The sequence below is a fragment of the Camelus ferus genome, chromosome 1, assembly GCF_009834535.1.
Source record: "Camelus ferus isolate YT-003-E chromosome 1, BCGSAC_Cfer_1.0, whole genome shotgun sequence".
Classification (NCBI taxonomy): Eukaryota; Metazoa; Chordata; class Mammalia; order Artiodactyla; family Camelidae; genus Camelus; species Camelus ferus.
Window position 1 is genome coordinate 92,459,358 of NC_045696.1, and position 21,906 is coordinate 92,481,263.

At 43.0% G+C, this 21,906-nt stretch overlaps 1 protein-coding gene and 2 long non-coding RNA genes across 3 annotated transcripts in view; 2 read left to right on the forward strand and 1 right to left on the reverse strand.

Moving 5' to 3' along the window:
- Positions 1 to 21,906, reverse strand: part of KCNAB1 (potassium voltage-gated channel subfamily A member regulatory beta subunit 1) — a 343,217-nt gene that overhangs the window by 299,098 nt on the left and 22,213 nt on the right.
- LOC116665674 lies at positions 12,441 to 16,530 on the forward strand. The gene is made up of 3 exons (XR_004322304.1): positions 12,441 to 13,571; positions 14,807 to 14,972; positions 15,827 to 16,530. It is a non-coding gene; the product is annotated as an uncharacterized LOC116665674 (long non-coding RNA).
- LOC116665672 lies at positions 17,359 to 21,548 on the forward strand. The gene is made up of 2 exons (XR_004322302.1): positions 17,359 to 17,600; positions 21,000 to 21,548. It is a non-coding gene; the product is annotated as an uncharacterized LOC116665672 (long non-coding RNA).

The following is a 21,906-nucleotide window of genomic DNA, read 5'->3' on the forward strand; positions in this document are numbered from 1 at the left end:
GATGAACATGAACGTGGTCCCCACTCCAGGTACCTTCAAATCTAGTAAGAGATCCAGTCTCATATACAAATAATTACAGAGGCACATGGGGAGAAACACAGGTAGGAAAAGGAACATAGGTGGAAAATGATCAGTTCTTTTCAAGAGGGCTGCCCCTTTTGTGACACCCAAACCTTCCCTGCTCATGCACAGAATGATGTGAGGCTCGAATGGGACACTGTAAGTGAACACAATTTGAAGAGTGTAACTCTCTCTTCTCTTGGTGGGCACTCATCTTATGTTCTCTGTATTTCTTATCAGGTCACATCTAAACTATAGTGTTGGGCAAATTGTCAACAGCCAAAGTGGAGGTAGGGCAAGCCATATGTCATATTTTATTGCTTTCCCAGATTAATTCACCATATTTAGGTAATTGATTCTGAAAGGCAGCCCTCCCGGTAGTCAGTGGGTTAAGAATCAGTTAGATCTAGGATAACACGCAGGACATTACAGGCCAGACACCCAGCAATGACTTTTACACATCAGTATGCATCCTCCAACCCCTCAGCGGGAGGACAAGATCACAAGTGATGAATCACCTTGTAGATCGCAAGGCGGTATGCACACTAAATGAATCTTTGTAACCACAGCATTCATGCAACATTTGGCCTTGATTTATAATTCTGTACAAAGTTTGTCACTGCTGGAAAAGGGTAGTGAAATAACAAGATAAGGTTGAATTAAAAGTACTTCTTCATCTAAATGTACCACCAGCAAAAAGTTATGGCTGGATTTGAGCTGACAAGAATAAGGACAAAATTCCTGTTTCTTTTTCCCTAATTTCAGGGTTCAGCTGGTGCCAGGAATCTGCTCATTGTAGTAATTTAATCACCAAGGCCAAATAATGCTTCTCACTGACTTGAAAAATAGATGGACACATAGAGTAACATAAATCAAAATGCTTTTTGGTGAGGCCCATTCTGACACCTTCTCCATAACAGAGTTTTACTTACAAGTTACTAGATCAACCCCACTTGATACTTAATGATCATAATTCCTATACTTTCCCCATGAGGTTGACATGGTGGTCAACCAGAGCCCCCACTACTTGACTTGGCTCAAGGTAGGGGACTCCACAAATTTTTTTTAAATGACATAGTTCATTGGAAACTTGAAAAAAGAATTCATAAAAGCAAAGACAATCTGAAGTATTTTGAGTCTGAGATGCCTGCCTTGAGTTGATATTTTAACGCAGGGCTGTTGTATTGGATGATGGGGATGTTCTGTATCTTTACTGTCCAATACAGTAGCCGTTACCTCATGTGAATATTAAGTGCTTGAATATGTTAATGCTCGTTGAGGAACTGGATTTTAATTTTAACTGAATTTAGTTTAATGTTAGTTAACTGTAACAGCCATGTATAATGTGGTGAATGGCTACCACATAGAATTGCATAGCATGACTTCTGTTTTCAAATACTATTGAAAAAACCACGTCGACGGTGTTAAAAGTGTTGAAAGCAGTTTTCTAAATTACCTGAATATAATTCTTCTACAGTTAGCTACTAACTTCAGAGCATCTGAGTTTTGTGAATTCCACAACTGACTTTGTAGAATGATTTTCTTTATTTTTTTTCTGATCTTATTTCTGTCCTAAACAAGTGTCCGTGAGGATCTTAGCTTCCTTTGGTTTAAGTTTGAAGAAGCTAATCAAATAAAGGAGATGAAGAGTTGTTTTATTCGTTTGGAGCCAGCAGAGTAGGCAGACTCCCAAGCTGTTCCAAGGTCAAGCTGTGGGGTTTTTTTAACCTAGGATGCCATGATGCTGCTGGGCAAACAGCTCCACTTTGAGTCAGCAACAAGAATGATCTGAAGAAACTGCACTGACACCACATGTCTATGAGGGATGTTAGCAGCCACCTTATCCTTTTTAATAAGAGACTCCATATCTTAGTAACATCTGTGATTCTCTTCAACCTGACTCTGAATTGCTGGAGACTCAGCTGAACATACAATGAAAATAAGACAACAGTCCTCCCACGATGGGCAGGAGGGAGATAACGGCAGCTGATAGGAGGTTTTGTTTTTAGAGCCTATTAGCCTTATAAGTGTCTAGCATAATATTTTGCATGTAGCAGGTGGTCTAAATTATTAGCTGATTGGTTGCATAATTGATAGGCCTAAAACTGGAAGAAATACCAGATTTACATATTGCACAAAAATAAACAGCTGTAGTATTTCTGCGACTATAACACTCTGTCCTTTTTACTAAAAGCACCTCGTATAAATATGTCCTAAATACACAGTCCATTCAGTTTGGCCTCAAGCAATGTTTAGAAAACCACTCTATGATTCTGAGTGGTGAAAGCACTCAGATGTGAGTTTTCCAAAGGCTTCTTTTATGTGCCCAGTGCTGAAGATCAGGCATCCAAGCACAGTTCTAATGTTTGTTGTGAGGCTCTGTGAGTTCTCAGGATGCTTTCAGTATCCTAAATCAAAAAACTCAAAACCGTGTCATGTATAAGTAAACTATGTTAGCAGTTTCTTTTTCATATAGGCAGTCAAAGCACACAGTTATTTTTTACAGATAAAAGTAGAAATGCTTTGCCAATAATTCTTCACTCATTTTTATCTGGGCTGACACATATAGCTATTTTGTAGGTAGTTAAGGCAAAGATCAATCATTTTATGAAAAATGTGAAGCCACAATGCTTTGCGTATGTGGACTAGCCTTCAGAGATCATGCAGAAACTCATGTGTGGATAGAATGAAAACATTTTCAAAATGTATGGATGGCTATATTCTAAAAGGAAATAAGAGCAAAAGTGAAATAGTAGTTAGATCTAAAGTCAGCGTGAAATGAAGTTATGGGGGAAAAAACCACCTCCCTCTGACCGGAGACTGGCACACCCGTGCTAGGAGGTTGGAAGCCAGATAACAACCTTCTTTTTCATGGTATCAGTCCTCTGAGGGGCATGGGGAGCAGGGATGGGAGTCAGGGAGGAGGTTTGGGGGGGTGAGTACTAATTATTCCACCTTTCAGTTTGGTCATCAATAAAAGGGCTGTTAAGACAAATACGACACGTGAAAGACAAACAGGTAGAAAGGCTCCAGGCTTTTTTATGGCAAGTGGAAGGTCGGTGACAGATGATGGAGGTAATGCAGCTGATTCCACAGATTTGGTGAGCGCTCCCCCGCCAGCCTGCACCCCCCCCCCAGCCCTCAATTCCTGCTAAAGAACAGACACAGGCCAGCCTTAGAGGAAAGGCTTGAGCTGCTTACAAGTAATGCATTTGAGGTTACTCTGAGTTAATAAATTGTAGTGAAGAGATAATTGCCTCAGGACTGCAGTAGTTTAAGAAGGTGCTTTAAAGTCAGACAAGGGAGAAGGGCAGCAGCTCTCTGACATTTCTCTTCCTGTGAGTGAGAATGGAGATGAGGTAAGCAATTCTGTGGAAGCACTTTAGAGACAGGAGAGCCATAGCAGAGGTCCCCTTCCACCTCCTTCCTGGAGCTGACTGCCAGACCTCCGGGCCTAATTAGACCACTGAGCGCTTTGCCCTCCAGACACGTGGAAAGGAAAACCAGGATGCAGTGAAAGAAGCTATACCAGAAGACACCCTGCTCCCCGAACCTCGCCATGTCACTCAACCCAGCTTTGTTCTTCCCACTTCTGTGCTGTTACCTGTACCTTCAAGTCCTCTCTCCCAGATTATTAAAATGGCTTTCTATCAGTTTCCTATGCACAGTTCTTCCAAAAATAGCTTTTTGGAATGCAAATTTGATCTTGTTACTTCTTACCTAAGAGTGCCTCAACAGTTTTCATGGCCAGTTCCTCCCCTGATCGCTTTCTTCCCTGCTCCTTACCCTCTTCTTCTAGCACTCTCCTCTCCCAGAAGGTTTGCAGGGACAGGAGGAAGAGAGAGAGAAGGCAGGTGGAGAAGGGTAGCTACCTGCTCCTGAGTGTCTCCTATGTTATGTGCTTTATAGTTGTAACATTATTTCATTTTCTCCATAACCCTATGGGATAGGTATTGCTATTTCCATTTTACTGATGGAAAAAGTGAATGAGCAGAAAGGTTAAACTGTTAGGTCATGCACTTAGTAAGACTTACAACCAGCAATCAATTTAGATGTGTCTCTAAAACTTGTTTTATAACCATCGCTTCTGAGTCTTTAAATATATCATTCCCTCCATGTCAAAATCTCTCCCAGACTTGGACCAACCAATTGTTGAACTCTTATTCATCCTACAAAGCCCTGTGCATGAATCACCAGCTCTGCAAAGTCATCCTTGACTCTCAAGAGAGCATTCATCACTTGTTCTACTACATTATGATTATGTTGTACACAGCAGTACTGCATGTGTCATATCAGACTAATTATCTGGTTGACATGACTTTTTCCCCTACTAGACTGTTCTTGGAGTTGCCTGAAGCCAGGAACCATGTCTTTCCTTGTTGTGAGCTCAGTGACTGGCATACTGCCCAGGGCACAACTAGCGCTCCATCAATCTTTGTTGATTTGAACAATTCTATGCGGCAAAGAGTAAACTGGTGGATCAAAAAGCCTTCAGTTAAAATTCTTAACTAGAACTTACCAACCATCTATGTGAGTATTAGCAGATTGTTTAACCTCTTCAGGCAACAGAAGACTTACTTGTCAAATTACTGGAGGGTTTGGGGGTGAGATACTAAATTATCCCCAATATCTCCTCAGATTCTAAAATTCTGTGCACTTACTCTTTGCACAGTGTGTGGGAAAGGAAAACTACTGTCGTCAGATGCAAAATGAAACACGGCATTTGTATAATTGCACTTGCTGAATAGTTGATGGAACTTAACTGTATTTATTGGGGCAATTGGGCGGGGGGAGACTAACCACCTTATAAATAAACCACTTTATGAGTTTTTAATGTGTTCCTTATTAAAAATGCATTACTTTCCATGCTAAATTAAATAACAGTTAAAGCCAGTGTTTTCCTTCTTACCTTTAGTTAAATGAGATTTCCACTTATTTTAGTTATATTGATTAAGTAGAACAAGCTACTTGAGATGTAGACTAATAGAGGAAAATATCCCTCCAAACATAAAAAGAGGGCTTTAGAGCTAGAGGAGAACTAAGAACCAGATCCAAAGCTCAAGGAGTGGAGACAGCACACAGCTGGCTCGTGGTGGAGCAGCCTCACTCCCAATTTCCAGAAGACTGACCTGATGGAATCTTACTACCCGGAGTTCACTGCCCCGCTGTTCCCTCCAGATATAATCACTGGAGAGTGTGGTCAACTGACTCCTCTTTTCTCAAATCAAGAACTGTCTGCCCCTCCATTCTCAGCCAGGGACTGAGCACGAAGCTACAAAAGCCAGCAAGCTTCTCCCGTCACCCAAATCCAGGCAGTGGTCCAGAGTGGAAGACTGGTCATCCAGTCAAAACCAGGGCACCGCTGAAAAGATGGGACTTCTAGGAAGAGAAGGCTCCTTCTTTACGCCTTCCTTCTGGAAGGCACAGGAGCTCCTGTTAGCCACCTGGACGATGCCGCAGACCCACCACTGTAGGGCTAAGCATGGAGCCGTTACCAAAAAGAAAGTCACAGGTGCAGAGAGGGAGGAACTAGGCCCTGTCCACGGCATGCGCACCTGGATTCTGCCCTTGCCTGAGGTTTCCCTATCTCTGCACATTTTAGTTCCACGTGCCAGCAAGTTTCCTTTATTACTTAAGCCAGCTTGAGGCAGTTCTGCTGTTACACACGGTGATCTATAGAGTGGAAGCGTTTTGGTAGAATGTATTTCAATTTCTTATATTCATAAAGGCCCACATTTTTCTCCAGGTTAAATTCAGAACAAGAGCCTTTATCTGTAAGCCTCACTACGGATCAGACAGCTGAATCTCAATACTTGTTTTAGATCTGAGGGAGCTCAAAAAAGAGCTTCAAAAGCATGTCTTAAGTTCTTAAAATCTGATTTTAATTATGATTTTCCTCCCTTTTATAATAGTAATACACACACATTTGGAAATTAGTAATAGAAGAAGGGGAAAAATCGTCCCCATTCCTACCACCTAAAAATAACTCCTCCTAATATTTGGTTGTTTTTCCCTTCTGTTCTTTTTGCTGTTTTTTTTTTTTTCTTTAATTGAGTCCATTCTGATTGCTAAGTATAATATCTATTTGCCTTGATTTTAGAAGTGAACTTCAGGTCCATATGAAAGGTTTAATTGATGTGGAACATCCCCCCGCCCCTCAAATGTCCATACACACTCCAAGCAAAAAGAATTGCTGAATAAAATTTAATAAAATAAATTTAAATGCAAGTTTAAGGCCTACAAAGGGAAATCTCCAGATGTCGAAACAAAGAAAGCACTGAAGTCAGGAAAGCAGACAACAGAGTAAGGGCCCTATGTCTTCCTGCCCTCACTCAGGAAGCAGAGAAGCTCTGTTTCAGGAGGCAAACATAGATGTGTCCATGAGTATTATTTTCAATAATCCAGCTTCATAAACATAATTATTATTGGAAGTTCCTTCTATGTGCTGGTTATAAGTTGGGCCAGTTTAAGTTTTCAGTTATGATTTTGTATATTTTTCTCTATGGTCGCAGGTAGGAGGAAATCCCATGATGCTGTTCAGTGGGTAGTAGTTAGAGTTCTGTTAATTAAGAGTTCCGAATTGACTTTTTAAATTTTTCATAAATATGTACATGGGTCTTTGCTTTCTTCTATCAAGCATATCTCTGTGTATAAAATACAATATGTATCTCTCTCTCTCTGCTCTTGCTGAGGTTGACACTGGCCTCCACGTTCCTAAGTCCCGTGGTCCAGTCTCAGCCCTCGTGTACTTGGCCTGCCAGCGATCCTGAACGTGGCGCAGCCCCTTTCAGTTGGCTCCTGACGCCACCCTCTCAGGTTTCTCCTACTTTTCTCAGTGTTCACTCTCAGTCTCCTCTGCTGATTCCGCCTTGTCTGTCCCGCCTCTGACATTGGGGAGCCTGGGGCAGTTTGGGCTTTTTCTCTTTTCTGCCTACACTTACTTGCTAGTCTCATGGTTTGACACTCTCCTGATAGACTGATGACTTCAAGATGTGTATCTTTATATCTTAAATATAAATCTCCAGCCCAGACCTCTCCCATGGACTCCAGACTCTTGTCTACTTGACATTTTTCCTTTGTTGTCCGATAGGCATTTTGACCTCACGTGTCCAAAAACCAAATTCTACTGCTCCTCCCACCAGATCGTCTGCTGCAGTCTTATCTTGCTGAATGGCAGCTTGACTGTCCCAGTTGCTTAGGCCAAGTAACTTAGAGTCATCTTTGACTGTTCCTTTTATCACATGCTACATCCAATTTATCTGCAAATGCTCTGAACTCTACTTTTAAAATCGATCCAAAATCAGATTACTTCTCACCTTTTGCACCCTGGTTCAAGCTATTATTCCCTCTTATCTGGTGCATGACAGGAACTTCCTAATCAGTCACCCTAATTCTACCTTTCAGTCTATTTTCCAGCTTAGCTGTTGGAATGATGTCGGTATTCATGCCATGATGGTCTGATTTAAAAACAAATCAAATCATGTCACTCTCCTGCTCAGAACTCTCCAGTGTCTTCCATCTCTCTCAGACTAGAAGCCACGTCTTATAAATGGCGGACAAAGACCTGCATGATTTGGCTTCTATGCAGTAAACTATTAACACTGACCAAAGAAAGGTTTGACACTTGGCCCCCAGCTCCTGAGAGGTAACCTCTAAACCCTCAGAATGCTCTACCCACTAGGAGAGAGTTTATCTACCTGGAGGCCTTGGGCCATGCCTTATGGTCTATGCTAAATGTATGCTTTATAGTGGGGGCCGTGGGCCACACAGAATCAGCTTGACCTCCATATAGGCTGGAGACCAAGGTCAACCAAGCAGGTGGTCAGTGTGTCCATGAGGCCAATCTCCAATGAGAACTCTGGGCACTAAGGCTCTGATAAGCTTCCCTAATGACAACATCCTATGCACATTGTCATAGTGTTGCTGGGAGAGAAGTGGTTTCCATGTGACTCTGTTGAAGAGACAACTGGAAGCTCTAGGTTCGGTTCTTCAGGACCCCAGCCTGGGCACATATTCCTGATTCTAATCTGTATTTTTTCACTATAAAAACTTCAAGTCTGAAGCTTTGCCGAATTCTGTGAGTCCTTCTAGTGAATCACTGAACCTCAAGGCGGGGGGAGGTTCTTGGGAGCCTCCTGAACTTGCAATATCTCCCTTTACATTCTTGGCATTTTTTTCTTGCTATTCTAGCAATCACTCACTCCTTTCCTGTCCCCCTGGATTCTGTGATGTTTCCCCCTTGTACACTCTCACTCTAGGCTTTTGCATGTGCTGTACCCTCCATCTGGAGTACTCCTCCCCCAAAAGCCCTTATGATTGCCCTTTGCACCTCCTTCAGACACTTACTCAAATGCCATCTTCTCAGTGAGGCCTTCCCTGGCTACACTATTTAAAACTTTAATTGTCCCCTGACACATACACTCACCCTCCTTCCATGTTTTGTATTTCTACAGAGGACTTATCCTTCCTGAAATGTTACACACTTGAGTTAATTATCTACTTCACCTCCACTAGAACAAAATCTTCAAGAAAGCAGGGAACTCAGTCTGTGTCCCCAATGCCTGGAACAGTGTATAACACAGGTCAGCACTGATTAATAGTTCTTGAATTAAAGAATGAAATCCGTGCATGTTCAGGAGGAAATTAACTAAATAGTTCAACAAAACAATAGATACTGCACCCAATACAGCAAGGACTGATTAGTGATCATACAAAATAACTGGATAAGAAGAGGGCTACCAATGAATTCTAAAACATGTATTTGTAGATTTGGCTGCTTGAACCTGATCTTCCATCTTTTAAGAGAATGTGTTTTGGGTTACCCAACAATTTGAAGGGGTCATGAGACACAACAGGGAAAATATTAAACCCGTGTAGGCCAGAAACCAAGAACTGGTAAGCATAGAGTCAGAAATGGAAGTTTCTTGGAGAAGAAATGGTTTTGAAGAAGGAACAGAAAGAAGACAGTTGGACTCTGTCCAGTCACTGAGTCTCAACCAGGCTCCCTCGAGCAATGAAAGCCTCCGAGTGGATAAGTGTGATCCTACTGTTGCCACTGCCCACCCCCCTAACACCGCATTGAGTAGGTCAGGGTCTTCCCCAGGAGCTAGGGTGGGGTCAGACTCAAATGAGAAACTCCACAATGACCTGATGGTACTCCCAGGTGCCATCCTGCAATTGCTAATCACCAGCTGTACAGTGCCTTTGTTGCAGGCCATGCTGTTCCTGGAAAAGTCTGATCTATACCAAGAACGAGAAGATCCACTTAGAACTCACAATCACCCACCATCACTAAGTAGAGAGAATCTTCTAGTGTGTTTAGGATGGAGTAGAGTCATCTAGGAATCCCAACAGGAGGGCTGAACTTCCAAACTTGCCCCCATCTTTTGTGAGATGACACCACCTGGGTGTTGTAATGAGATGCTGCCCCACTTATAATGAGATGGGAATGGAAATTGATCGGGAAAAGAGTAAACTGATGAGAGCTGGCCAATGGGATTGATGAAGCGGGGGAGGAAGGCGAGAGCTTGTGGTGGGAATGGGCAGAGAAGGAGAGACCCATGGCTCCGTAATGTGGGCGTGTTAGCACCACATCTGAGGAGAATCGAGGAATACGCACAGAGTGAAGACCTTGAGTGCCTCGTCTGGTCACTATAACCCAGGACCCCAGTACAGATAGGGCGGGACAGAGATACCAGAGAACTTTCTGGAGGAAAGTGCAGTGAAGACTCTGAATGGAGTGAAGTAAATGAGTGAATGAAAAATGAAACGAGATGCATGTCTGAGGAGATGCAAGAATAAGGTGGGCTTATGACATCATGATACCTATGATAGACAGCTTCAAAGGATTCTAACGTCCAAGCCTTAAGGACTCATTTCATATGAGAAAAACGCTGTCCCCAAGTACCACTATCACAAGTGAGGACACTCTGGATGCTTTCAGTAAAGAGATAAAGTTAGGAGACTGAGGATGGAGAGGTCCAGTGGAGCAATTCCCGGTGCCTGATAATCCAGTGGACTGTCTGCCAGTGAAGAATGACAGCTTATTCCTTATACTCTCGTTCAATCATTCAGCAAATATTCATTGAGTTCTACACTAGATTCCAGACTCTGGGGATTCGGCAATTAACCATACAGGTAACATCCCTGTCCTCCCGGAGTTCACACTCCAGTGGGAAAGACAGACAATACAGAAACAAATGAGAATGCTAAGAGGAAAAACAGGGGTAAAGGAAGGAGGTGCTAATTTGGAGAATCTTACAGAGAAGTTACAATGAGGATTAGCCACTGGGGAAATTACGCACGAAAATTCCCGGTCTTGTACAATGGTCATCTCAAGAAGCAATTGTAGCTCCTTTTAAAAGCAGTGACCAGCTTCTAAATGCACGTGCTGTCACTGTGTGCTGAGTTAGAGTGCTGTAAAATTTCAAAAGCAGGGTGAATCAGTGACCTGTTACAGACCTTCCAAATGCTAAAGCAAGAACTTAGATACTTAATGAGCTGCACATGCTACACCCACACTCTACAACTGTCAGAGCTTCTATCTCATTCTACCTTAACAACTTAAAAGAAATATCATGGAGGGGAAAATAGACTAAAGACAATTGGGTCAGAACTCCCTTATCTAAAAATATTCCACATGACCCACCAAAAGCCTGTGTGTCCCTGCTGCTGGGGCCTCCCAGCTACTCCCACCTCTCCCGTCAGAACTCCCTTATCTAAAAATATTCCACATGACCCACCAAAAGCCTGTGTGTCCCTGCTGCTGGGGCCTCCCAGCTACTCCCACCTCTCCCGGTGGGCTCAGCAGGACCTGTGGCCAGAATCCACACTCTTCTGCCCTGCAGCCAGTTTGGAAGAGGCCTCTTTCTTTAGCGGCTGCTTTAGTCTCTTGGGGTGGATCCCTGACCCAGCTTTGTGGGTACCCGACTTTGGCGCAGGACAGTCCGAGGTAACAGCATGCTTGGCCCTCCCTGCCCTCCCACTCTGAGAGTCAGTGCAGGGGCCCTCACTCAGGTCCTGCTAATTCTCAGCAGCCCCACGCCACCAACCTCCGAAAGCGCGCGCCCCTCCGCAGATGTGCTGAGCAAATGAACATAGACGACCGAATTTATGTGGGTCAATTAGGTCCGTATGTCTTTGAGATCCACCTCAGTGTGGACCTAAAGTTCAAGATGAAGACGTGGTAGCCTTGTTGCAGAGCTGTGGAAGAAGCAGACCTTGACGCAGAATTGGTAGCAGTAGCCAGGAGGCCTTTAGGACAAGCTTAGCAATTGTGTTGGCACCACAGCGCCACCTCCCAACCCAAAGCAGTCATTGCAGTTAGTTACTGATCTTTTTCCCACTGGCCTCCTCCCTGTGCTGAAACTACCCCAGCCTATTCCAGGTTGAAGGAAACAAAAAACCCTTGACAACGAACTATAATATGTGATCCTGAACTAGATCCAGTACTAGCGGAGTAAAAAAATTCCTATAAAAGCCACTATTGTGTGGGCTGACAAAATTGGAACACAGGTGGTAGATTAGATAAAAAACTGATTTACATTTAACTGAAGTTGGTAATTGCCCCGGGGGGGGGGGGGTGTGAGAGAATATCCTTAGTCTTAGGCGGTACTGAAGGGTAGAGGGCCATGATGTACGTAAATTACTCTCAAAGGCTTGGAAAAATAAATTGGAGGTGGGGGGGAGGATGCAGGAAGCAAGGAGGTAAAGTCATGAGTAGAGGTTAAGGCAGATGGGGCAAAATGTTAACACTATGTTAAAGAACAAACTGCCTACAGATAGTATATGTATTATTCTTGCAGCTTTTCTGTCAATTTGAAATTATTTTCCAACAAAAAGTTTTTTTTAATACTATGATTTTAAGACTAGATAGGCTGTCTAAAAATAGCTCCTCTGCTACCTGAACTTCCACCAGTAGAGGTCTGTTTCTTTGTATATGACATGCTTTACAGATACACCAGGACCCCATCTTCAATTGGGATAGCTTTGCTTTCACCTGTTTGGAGTGTTCTTCTGCATCATAATTGTTTGAAATACACTGTCCTAGAATTTATCTCCATCTAAACATTGGCACACATCACAAAATGTGTAACTGTAATCTGAGGGAGCATCAGTGGGTAACTAGCTAAGGGCCAGCGAAGGAATCACTGGATGAGAGGCTGAAGTGCTAAAGGCATGGCGAGGTGTCCCATGATAAGTGAAAACGAGACCTGGGTACAGAGGAGGAAGTGCACCATCATTCAGTAACCTCCTGATTTGCTGCTGAGCCAGACCTGCAGGGTCATGGGGCTAAGAACTTCCATGGGTTCTGAGCCAGCCAGACAATTCTGACAACACACTCCTTCCAGATTCACTACAACTGCTTCATCTTAACTGTACAGCAAGGTACCTGTGCCTGAGATGGGGCAAAAGCTATCAACAGAACACTCTCTGAAGGAAGGCCAAGGGGGTCACATGTCTGCCTTGCTTTTCTCCACCAGCCAACTGCAGAGGCCTGTGGTGTGGTTCAAAATTCCTTGTTCTTGGAAACTCCCAGACATAGAAAATTTGCTCCATCAAATATCTAACTGTTAGAGGATCAGGGCTTCTCAGAATCCCAAGAGTATGCTGGCCATATATGACTTCTTATTTTTCCTCACTATAAAAAATTTCCCATTGTTGCACCAAAAGAGATGCTTCTTATTGTTCACGATCAGGGGAAATATACAGATTCAAACTTAAGCTCTGGTCTAAGATGGTCTGGATAAAGTTTAAAGATTTCTGCTTTCTGTGGTTCAGGGAGCTGAATGAAGTGCTTCATTTTCTTTATGAAATAGCGCATCCTAGTGGTACTCACAGGCACTGCAGAGAAATTTTGGAAGGGGTGTGGGGGTTTTTTTTGTTTGTTTTTTGTTTTGGGGTTTTTTCCTTGAGTAAAAACACATTCGATCTATAGTTGTTCCTTAGTCAGAAAAACCATGTCTCAAAATGCTTATTTTCTTTTATATGAAACAGCTGTCAACAATTCTATATGAGAAAAGGCGGGTTCATATAACTCAGTGTTTGCGAACCCTGAATTTCCAATGTTTTCATTATGTTTGAAGAAAGTGTTCAAATAAAATAAAGCAACTTTCCCTCTAGAAAACCACAAGTGGAAATTTCAAGACAAAATGAAAATAGTATTTCAAATCCAAGGGGTACTCATCTCTCACTCTTGCTTAAATTTTAAAGCATTTTGTATCTAAACCGACACTTCTAAAACACACTTGTTTTAGAACTTCTGTTCCATTTAATAAGAAATAAACACTCTGCCCTATTCTGAATAAGCCCCTTTCACTAAGCCTTCCAGGCCCTTCCCCAGCAGCCTATTCAGGTTTCAAGTAATCACACAGACTCTGAGCCTGGACCATCTCCTCGTGGGCAACGTTCCTCCAGAAATGCTGATGCCCGGAGAGCCACAGCCAGAGGACTCAGCAAATTAGCACAGGACCCGCGACCAACCAAAATGAGGCCAGTCTAAAATAAATCAGGTAGGCTTTTTTTTTTTTTTTTTTTTTTTTTAATGTGGAAAATACAACCCCCTGCACAGGTAGCATTTCTTCCTAGGCTTTTGATTTTCACGGTCATGGCCATAGCTACTTTTCAAGCAGATCTGAGTGTGCCAAGCGTTCCATGAAGAAAGTAGGTCGGGGAGTACGTGGTGAAAGGGGGCTGGCGGAGCCTGGGAGGAAGATGGTGAGTTCAGTTTAGGAACAAAAATAACTGTCAACTTCCACGCTGTGACGTGGACATTATGAACAGCAGAAAAGGCAAGGGGGGTAGTCTTTCCTCAGGGCCCACTCTGTGCCCCTTTACATGAGAAGTATTATCCTGTGAGGAGGGGCTTATGGGTATTTTCCTTTTATAGATAAGGAATCAGAGGATCAGAGAAAGGGGTGGTGCGGGGAGAAGCTGGTCTTCAAATCCTCCAGCCAGGACACCACATTCTCACGATCATAGGACCCAGGGAAAGATTTTTCAGAGTGAAAACTAGAATCTTTAGGAATCTGCATTTAGAGATCGATGAAAACTATCAGTTAATGAATGTTTTCAAATGTCTTTGTGACAAGCTGGTAGGTGAGGAGGGTTTCTGTCTAGCTTTCCCGCCCTCTTCTTCAGGCCCCCCTCCCTGACCCTGCACAGCCCAGCAGCGCTGTGTGGTGCCTGGACACCCAAGCTTTCCCCTTGATCGAGTCTAGAATCTTCCCTTCCTGTCTCCTGTTTTCAGGTCAGGACTGGCCAATGCCCTGTTCCCTTCTTGGTCTGCTGCCTTTTGGCTTAGCTTACCCAGTCCCATTTTAGCAGGAGAACTGATGCCTCCAGCTGAAGGAATTCCCAGGCTCTATGGCCAGCAGATGGGAGGGTATGGAAGGTACCAGTGGGAGTTTTAGTCCTTTTAATTTCTCTCCAACTTAAATATTTCTATTGTAGACACAATGCTAGGCACTGGAAATACACAGACTTGATAAAAGATGATTTTTATCTTTATATTACACCATTCGGAGAATAGTTTATTCCAATGCTTCGTGAGGCCATTTTGATTAAGTAGGAGGCCATGTGTGAAGTGAAAAGGAAAAAAATGATTTCTCAATAGATTCTAAGGATATATTCTGATAGGAGAAGCAAAAAATGTATATAAGCAAGTGAGAAAAGGAGTGTGATATGCTCAGAACTATGCAAGATTCAATCTATAGGTGTTTATTTTCTGCCTCTCTCTCTTTTTTAGCTACATCACCGCACGCTTTTTCTTGCAACCTCTGAAAGATGCCTAAATGATGGATTCCTAGGATTGATTAAGAAGGAGGTGAAGCAAACAAACTCGGTTTGTTAGGCTCCCAATCTGGCAGGCAGTAGGCTAAGCACTTCATTTAATTCTCAAACACTGTCGTGAGGTAAGTTGAACTAAGCCCATTTTACAGATGAGGAAACTGAGACTCAGCAAGGTTAAGTAACACACTGTATCTAAGATGCAGGAGAAAATATGGGGCTAGAGCACTATTTGTAGGGGAAGGGGGTGTTCCTGCTTGTCTCTGGGGTCTTTCTGTTCCACAACTTCTGAAAATTTTCCCAAAGAAGCAATACACACCAAGTGCAGAGCATGGGGGGACCACAAAACAGTATAAGCTCTAGTTGTTCTCCTCGAAGTGACAACAGCATACTTTTGAAAGTAAGATACACATACACACACACACACACACACACAAACAACCCAAACTATATGGGACAAAGATAGGTCATGCTGTGAGCGATAATGGAGAGCCTGTGGGTTGGATTTGCTTCAGCAACAGAGACATGTAAGAATGTTCTAGATGGACAAAGTAATGAGTGAGACTCAATGCTTCAAGACAGGGATGGAAGGTCAGTGTGCCAAGAAGTAGGACTGAAGCAGATTGCAGAGCAGGAAGAGCAGTGCCTGGGAGAGGGGACTAGAGCAGGCTGGTGAGTATGACTGGGCCACAGCACCCCCAGGAGGCAGTGCATGGGGTGTGTGATGTGCGTGGTATGTATGGGGGCGGTATGAGGTATGTGCGTGGTATGTGTGGGGTGCGTGTGTGTTGTGTGGGGGTTGTCTGTACAGATGTGTTGGCATGGGGTGGGATGGGGTGGGAAGGCTGGGAAAAATGCTGATTGGGTAGAGAAAGCACTGGGACCCAAAGGACAAGGGTTCTAGCCCCTGGTTTGTTGCTGGCTAGACAAGCAACTTCAGGCTGGTCACCCAGTATCTCTAAGCCTTGATTTTTTTCAGCTGTAAAGCAGGAATTGGAGCAGCTTATCTCGGAGGTCTTCCCACATCATTAATTCCAAAACTTCCCCCTCCCTTTTCTTATTTGCCCTCTCCCACCTTCAGATCGTGGTTGTTAGAAAATTTATCTTTGTTTGGCAAATAGCATAATTTTTTTTTAAATTTGAGAAATAACTGTTTTATTCCATTGCCCTGGACAAGCCCTGTCATTATAAAGTAGCAGAATCTGTGTCATTATTGGAGAATGTTTTAATTGTAAATAATTTCAAACTAATCAATGCAGTTTCTATTAAACCAATGTCACTTCTACTACAGCCACTTGCTTTTGCTGAATTGTTATTTGATATGATGCCCTTGTTAATATTAATGAGAAAGAGCCCTAGCAATCTCACTGCTGTGCTTACTACAAGGATATTTCTGAGGACGTTATTCATGACACAAAGAAGGACCACGAGAGCTTTCTCTGTGATCTCCAGATCAGAAAGAAGTGTTCTACCATTGAGCAGCCAGCTCATGTCCACCTCAAGGACCCCGGGACTGCTGTGAAGAGCTCTGGTGCAGCGGGGAAGCGCGGAGCCAAATCCAAGCCCCAGTGCACGGCTCCCCCGTGCCATGCTCGCTTACCCCAGGCTGCCTTCCCTTCCTGCTCCTAACCCTTCTTGGCCTCATCTTTTCTTCCTTTTAATTTATTTGTATCTTTCTGAATGATATGCAGTTAGGTACCTTAAATACCTCTTGAAACAAGGAGGTTTAAAAATAAACACAAACAAAGAAATAAATAACCCATACAAGTGAAAATTTTGTTTTCTAGACCAGGGGTCAGCAAACTATGCCTGCTGGCCAAATCTGGCCTGCCACTTGTTTTTGTATGGTTCACAAGATAAGATTGTCTTATATATGTTTTAATGGTTTGGGAGAGAAAAAAAAAAGGTGGATTTGTGGGATGAGAAAATTATATGAAACTCAAATTTCAGCATCCGTAAATAAAGTGTAACTGGAACATGGCCACACCCGCTCCTTTGCTTACTGTTCACAGCTACTTGCACCTACAAGGGCAGGCTTCCATGGGTCGGACAAAGGCAGATGTGGTCCAGGAGCTTAAAATACTTAATACCTGGCCTTTTACAGGAAACATTTGCTGTCCCCTGGATTAGACCTTCATTTTACATCCGTTTGAGTTCCTCCTGGCTTGTGTGAGAATTACAAAACTGCTTCAAAGCTGGGTGTTTACTGCATCTTTACTCAATCTAGATATTTTGTGCTCTATCCACAAAACTACTTCACAGTATAGTTTTATCTTGACCCAAGCTCAGGTTCACTGTCCGGCTCAGAGTTCAGTGCTTTGTAACAGAGATAGCCTCTTAGAAATGACTGAAGGACCCTCTTGGGTGACTATTTTATAGACACTAATAAAATGAATTCACAAAAAACTTCTATTTTTGCTGAAAATTCTAAGCCAACAGAAGGATCGACACAGCGACTTGGCACTTTTTACACCACATTCAAACAATTTCCTCTGGTTTCTTTTTGGTTGATACACGTGTTTGCATATTTACTGATTTTTTTTCCTCCCCTGGTCACCCTTAGTTAGAAATATAACCAAGTCTCCATGGAAACACAACATAATGCTCTCTCACAGATGATCGAGGGACCCAAGCAGCTGGTATTGGGCTGAAGGCTGCAATGGCATCTGACCAAATTAGGAAGAGAAAACAGCTTACCCGGCTCTTCCAGACCTCTCAGAATTCTAAGCTCAGCATGGAAACCTGCACAGATTGTGAGTTACTGCAGATTTTTAATTCTTTCTTTTCTTTCTGAGAATACTCTTATCTGTTTGTAGGTCTCAGCTATAGACTTTCATCCCCTGCCCCCAGGATGATTGCCAAGGCTCTCCAGAATAAGCAGGAAGACACAGAATAAGCTCACCTTAGTGAGCACCTACTGTGCGTTAGGCACTTACATGTCGCAGTTGGCCCCGCGTCACACGGTTTGTAAACCAGAAGGGCTGGGATTTGAACTCTGGTCTGATTAACAGCAAAGCCCATCTCTTCCCACTACTTATGAAATCATACCCTTCAGAAAGAAGGAAATAGAAAAGACAGGTTGAACGAGATCTTCTGACATAGCCATGGTCTCTGTGGAGAGGTGGAAATCAAGATAAAAAGAACACAGACGTCTCCTTCTCACCTAACCCCAGCTGAGTTTACAAGAAGTCAAGGTCAGAAGCCGGGCTGGGGAGGAACCGAGAGAACCTGGATTCTCTTCCCTAAAAATCCCTCCCTAATGCTAAAGGAGGATATTTTAAATAAGGATAATTAGTAAGTGTCTTGAAAAGAGAATAAAGCACTACGGACATTCAGAGGAAGGAGGTGTGCTTCAGGCTGGGCAGAGGGGTAACGGACATACGTATTGGGAAGAGGGGGCAAAACATGGCAAGCTCACCAGTAACTCAAAGCCTAGGCTCTTTTCTGGGGCCAATTATCTATTTAACTGTACTTTTCTCTCCTCATATTCTGATCTGGGAACAGTGGTCTCTGAAGCCCCATTTCTTACTAGTATGACCGAATGGCACGTGCAGTTGCCAAAGAGCCTGTCTCTGTGAGCAGGAACCTGCCAGCCTTGCTCTCCAGGGCGTCTTGAAGAGTCACCTCTGAACTGTGCTCTAAGACCGTGCAGAGGATGGGCTCTGCAGGGGGCCTGGGGAACCAAGCTGGGATGGCTGCTCCCCTCAGGCAGGTGGACGCCAAGCCCCCAACTTCAGTTAGGACGCCTCTGCTCTTCTCTGTTTCAAGAAAGTATTCCTTTGCTTCATAACCATCATAACCACTTAGAAAACACTGTCCTAGAACATATTTTGTCTCATCATTGGCACACATCACAAAATATGTAATTGGTATTTAAACCAGGGCTTTGAAAGAGGCATGCCCTCTGAAGTTTTATAAAGAGTTCACAGTGAGACCAACCATCATGGGACAAAGATACAAAGGCAGATCATATGGTAAAAAACGAGACAGTCCATCCTCACCTGACCTATATTCCAACCACTGTCACCACTGAGGGTCAAGGAAAGCATGGAGAAGAGAGGGAGAGAACTTGGAGAGTCAGAGAGGCGGCAGCTCGCTCTAGCGAGGACAGAGCAGGAAAGATGGGTGAGGAATGACGGCATCTCCTGCTCCATCCCAGTGTGTGGGGCCAGGGGCTCTCTTGGAAAGGCTGCTGGATGCTTCCTAGGCTCCACTTCTAAAGCATGATGGAGTGGGCTGTCCTATGTTTATACACCCTGCAAACCTAGAAGAGGTCCTTCCTCTCCCACACGAGCCCTTTATTGCATAAAGAATCTGTGTGAGATACTTTGCTCTCCAGAGAGGAGCCATCTCATTGAAAATTGCTTTATTAATCAAATTGGCTGATAACTAGAGCAGTAGCTATTACATTAAAATAGACCTTTAGATTATGGAAAAATAAAATCATTTAGGGACATCTTGTCCACACCAAAACAATCTTATTCTGTGAACCAGACATTCTGACGTGAGCTAAGACAGCTCTTTATAAATGCTAAGGTTTCCTGTTTTTCAGTTTGGGGTTTGTTTTGTTCGCTCTGTTTTCAGTTTTCAGCATCCTTGTCCTTCTGAATGGCTTTTGCTCAGCCTCCTGGATGCTTAAAACTTCAGGCATTTGTCAAGGAAGTATTTGTGCAGGCACTGCTGGGTGATCTGGCTAAGCACAGACACACAGAGGTTTGAACAATACCTGCTCTGAAAAAGAATGATACTTCCCATCTCAGAGCAATTTTAAAAGATTATACCTCCAACCCCATACCAGGAAAAAGTTTCTCCTTTTCGTTAATCTTTTACAGAATAAATGATGGTGTTGGAAGGTTAGAGAACAACCAGTAATTTATCTTGGGCTACACTGATAAAAAGTGCTGTCATTTTAAGAAGAACTTGCTCAGTTTCAGGAACTCTTTTATTAGCTATTAGCACGACCGCATGATTCAGGCTGAAAAGAAAATAACAGCCTTGAAGCCCAGGCAGCATTAAAAAAAATTCTATTCTTAATTTATAAATTCCCTTACGAAGAATAGAGCCCCCATTCTTCATCATGACCTGCTAAATACTTTTGCTTAAGTATCAAGCCAAAGACATTTCTACTGGCACCCGGTTAGGAACTTCCACAGGTGAACTTGTCTAGCACCATGTAATCTTTGAAGCAAAGAGAAAGTAGACAATTTAAAGCTTGGAAAAAGAAGGGAGCCCAAGAAGAGGGCTCACGGCACTCATTTTTCTTTTCCCGTTTCTCTGCAGTGTTTGTTTTGCTCTTCCAAACCCTCTTTCTTTAATAACAACCATCTTTGACTACAGCACAGTGCCCTGGTTGGATGCCATTACAACCAGCAAGTACCTGTAAGCCATGCCCGTCTCTGCCCTGGTGGTTTCCTGCAACGAAATTCCATGGACATGTAAAAACTTCTCCAGATATTTCCGTTCCGTAGCTCCACTGGGCCTAACAGGCCAGCAGGCTGTCTGAGGAGGAGGCTTGGTTACAGCTAGGTGCCGTCTACATTTCAGAGCCGATTCACTGGATTTGGGCAGACCCAGCTTGGGGCTGGGGATGTCTGCACAGGCAGGTTTATACAGATGCATGCTTCAAAAACCCAAGGAAGCCGAGCGAATTTCACAGTACTTAGCTCTGAGACTGGCTGTATCTTGCTCTGATTATCTTGGGTTATCTGGCTTTGGTATGTCCCTAAGAAGGATCAGCTTGTTTTCCTTAGATGTCCTTTATTGCTTTTGTATGCAAGGAAGCTTGTGAGTTCCTGGCAGAACTGCTGGTTACAAGTCCCTCCCGAAGCTTGTGCAGAAAGAAGCCTGACAAAGGCCAATCATATTTCTTTTCCCTATAAAGTTTGCAAAGTTGAACTTAAGCAACCTCGTATTGGCCCTGGGGGAAAAAAATATGTGCACCCTTCCCCATGTCTTTCTATTTAGGTAAAAGGAAATATTTTGGTGGGCTATGGGCCAAATGCTCTGTTCTCATAAGGACCATAAGGCCTTAGGGATGATTCATAAGTGTGTAATGAGACCTCTCCAAATCATCGAATATTTCATAATCAAATAATGTATTATATTAGTGACATGGTTCATTTGGGTGGAAGGCCAACCTTTTTCTTTTTCAGATGCTGTAGTCAAATCGTAGGAACTATCAATAAGATGGCTGTAAAAAGCAAAGGACCCACACAAACACGCCCAGCTGATTTTTGACAAGGATGCAAGAGCAGTTCAACAGGACCGGCTTTTCCATCAACAGTGCTGGAGCAACTGGGCATGTATGAGCAGAAACAAAGTAACTCAGCAAATGAACCCCTGACATAAACCTCATATTGTTAACTCAGATCGGATCACAGACTTAAATGTAAAATGCAAAACTATAAAACTTCCAAGTAAAAACTTAGGAGAGAACTTTCAGGACCTAGGGCTAAGAGAAGAATTCTTAGACTTAATGCCAAAAACATAATCCATAAAAGGAAAAATGTGTAAGTTGAATCTCATCAACATTCAGAACTCCTGCTCTGTGAAAGACCCTGTAAAGCAAATGAAAAAAAACAAATTACAGATTGAGAGAAATCGGTCTTTCACATCACATATCTGACAAAGAACTTACATCCAGAACATATTTAAAAACTCAAACTCAAAACTCACCAATAAAAGCATAAACTGTCCAATGAGCAAATGGAAAGAAGATATGAAAGACTTTTCATGAAGAGGAACAACAAATAAGCACATGAAAAGGTGTTTAATCATCAGCCATCAGGGAAAACGCAAACCAAATCCACAATGAGCTGTCACTACACACCTACCAGAATAGCTAAAATCAAAGTGGTAATAACACTAAATGCTGGCAGGGATTCAGAGAAATTGGATCACTCTTAAATTGCTGCTAGGAATATAAAATGGTGCCACCACTTTGAAAAGAGTATGGCAGTTTCTTATAAAACTAAACACATCAAACTTACCCTATGACACAGCAATTTACTCTTGGGTATTTATCCCAGAGAAATGAAATCTATGTTCGCACAAAAACCT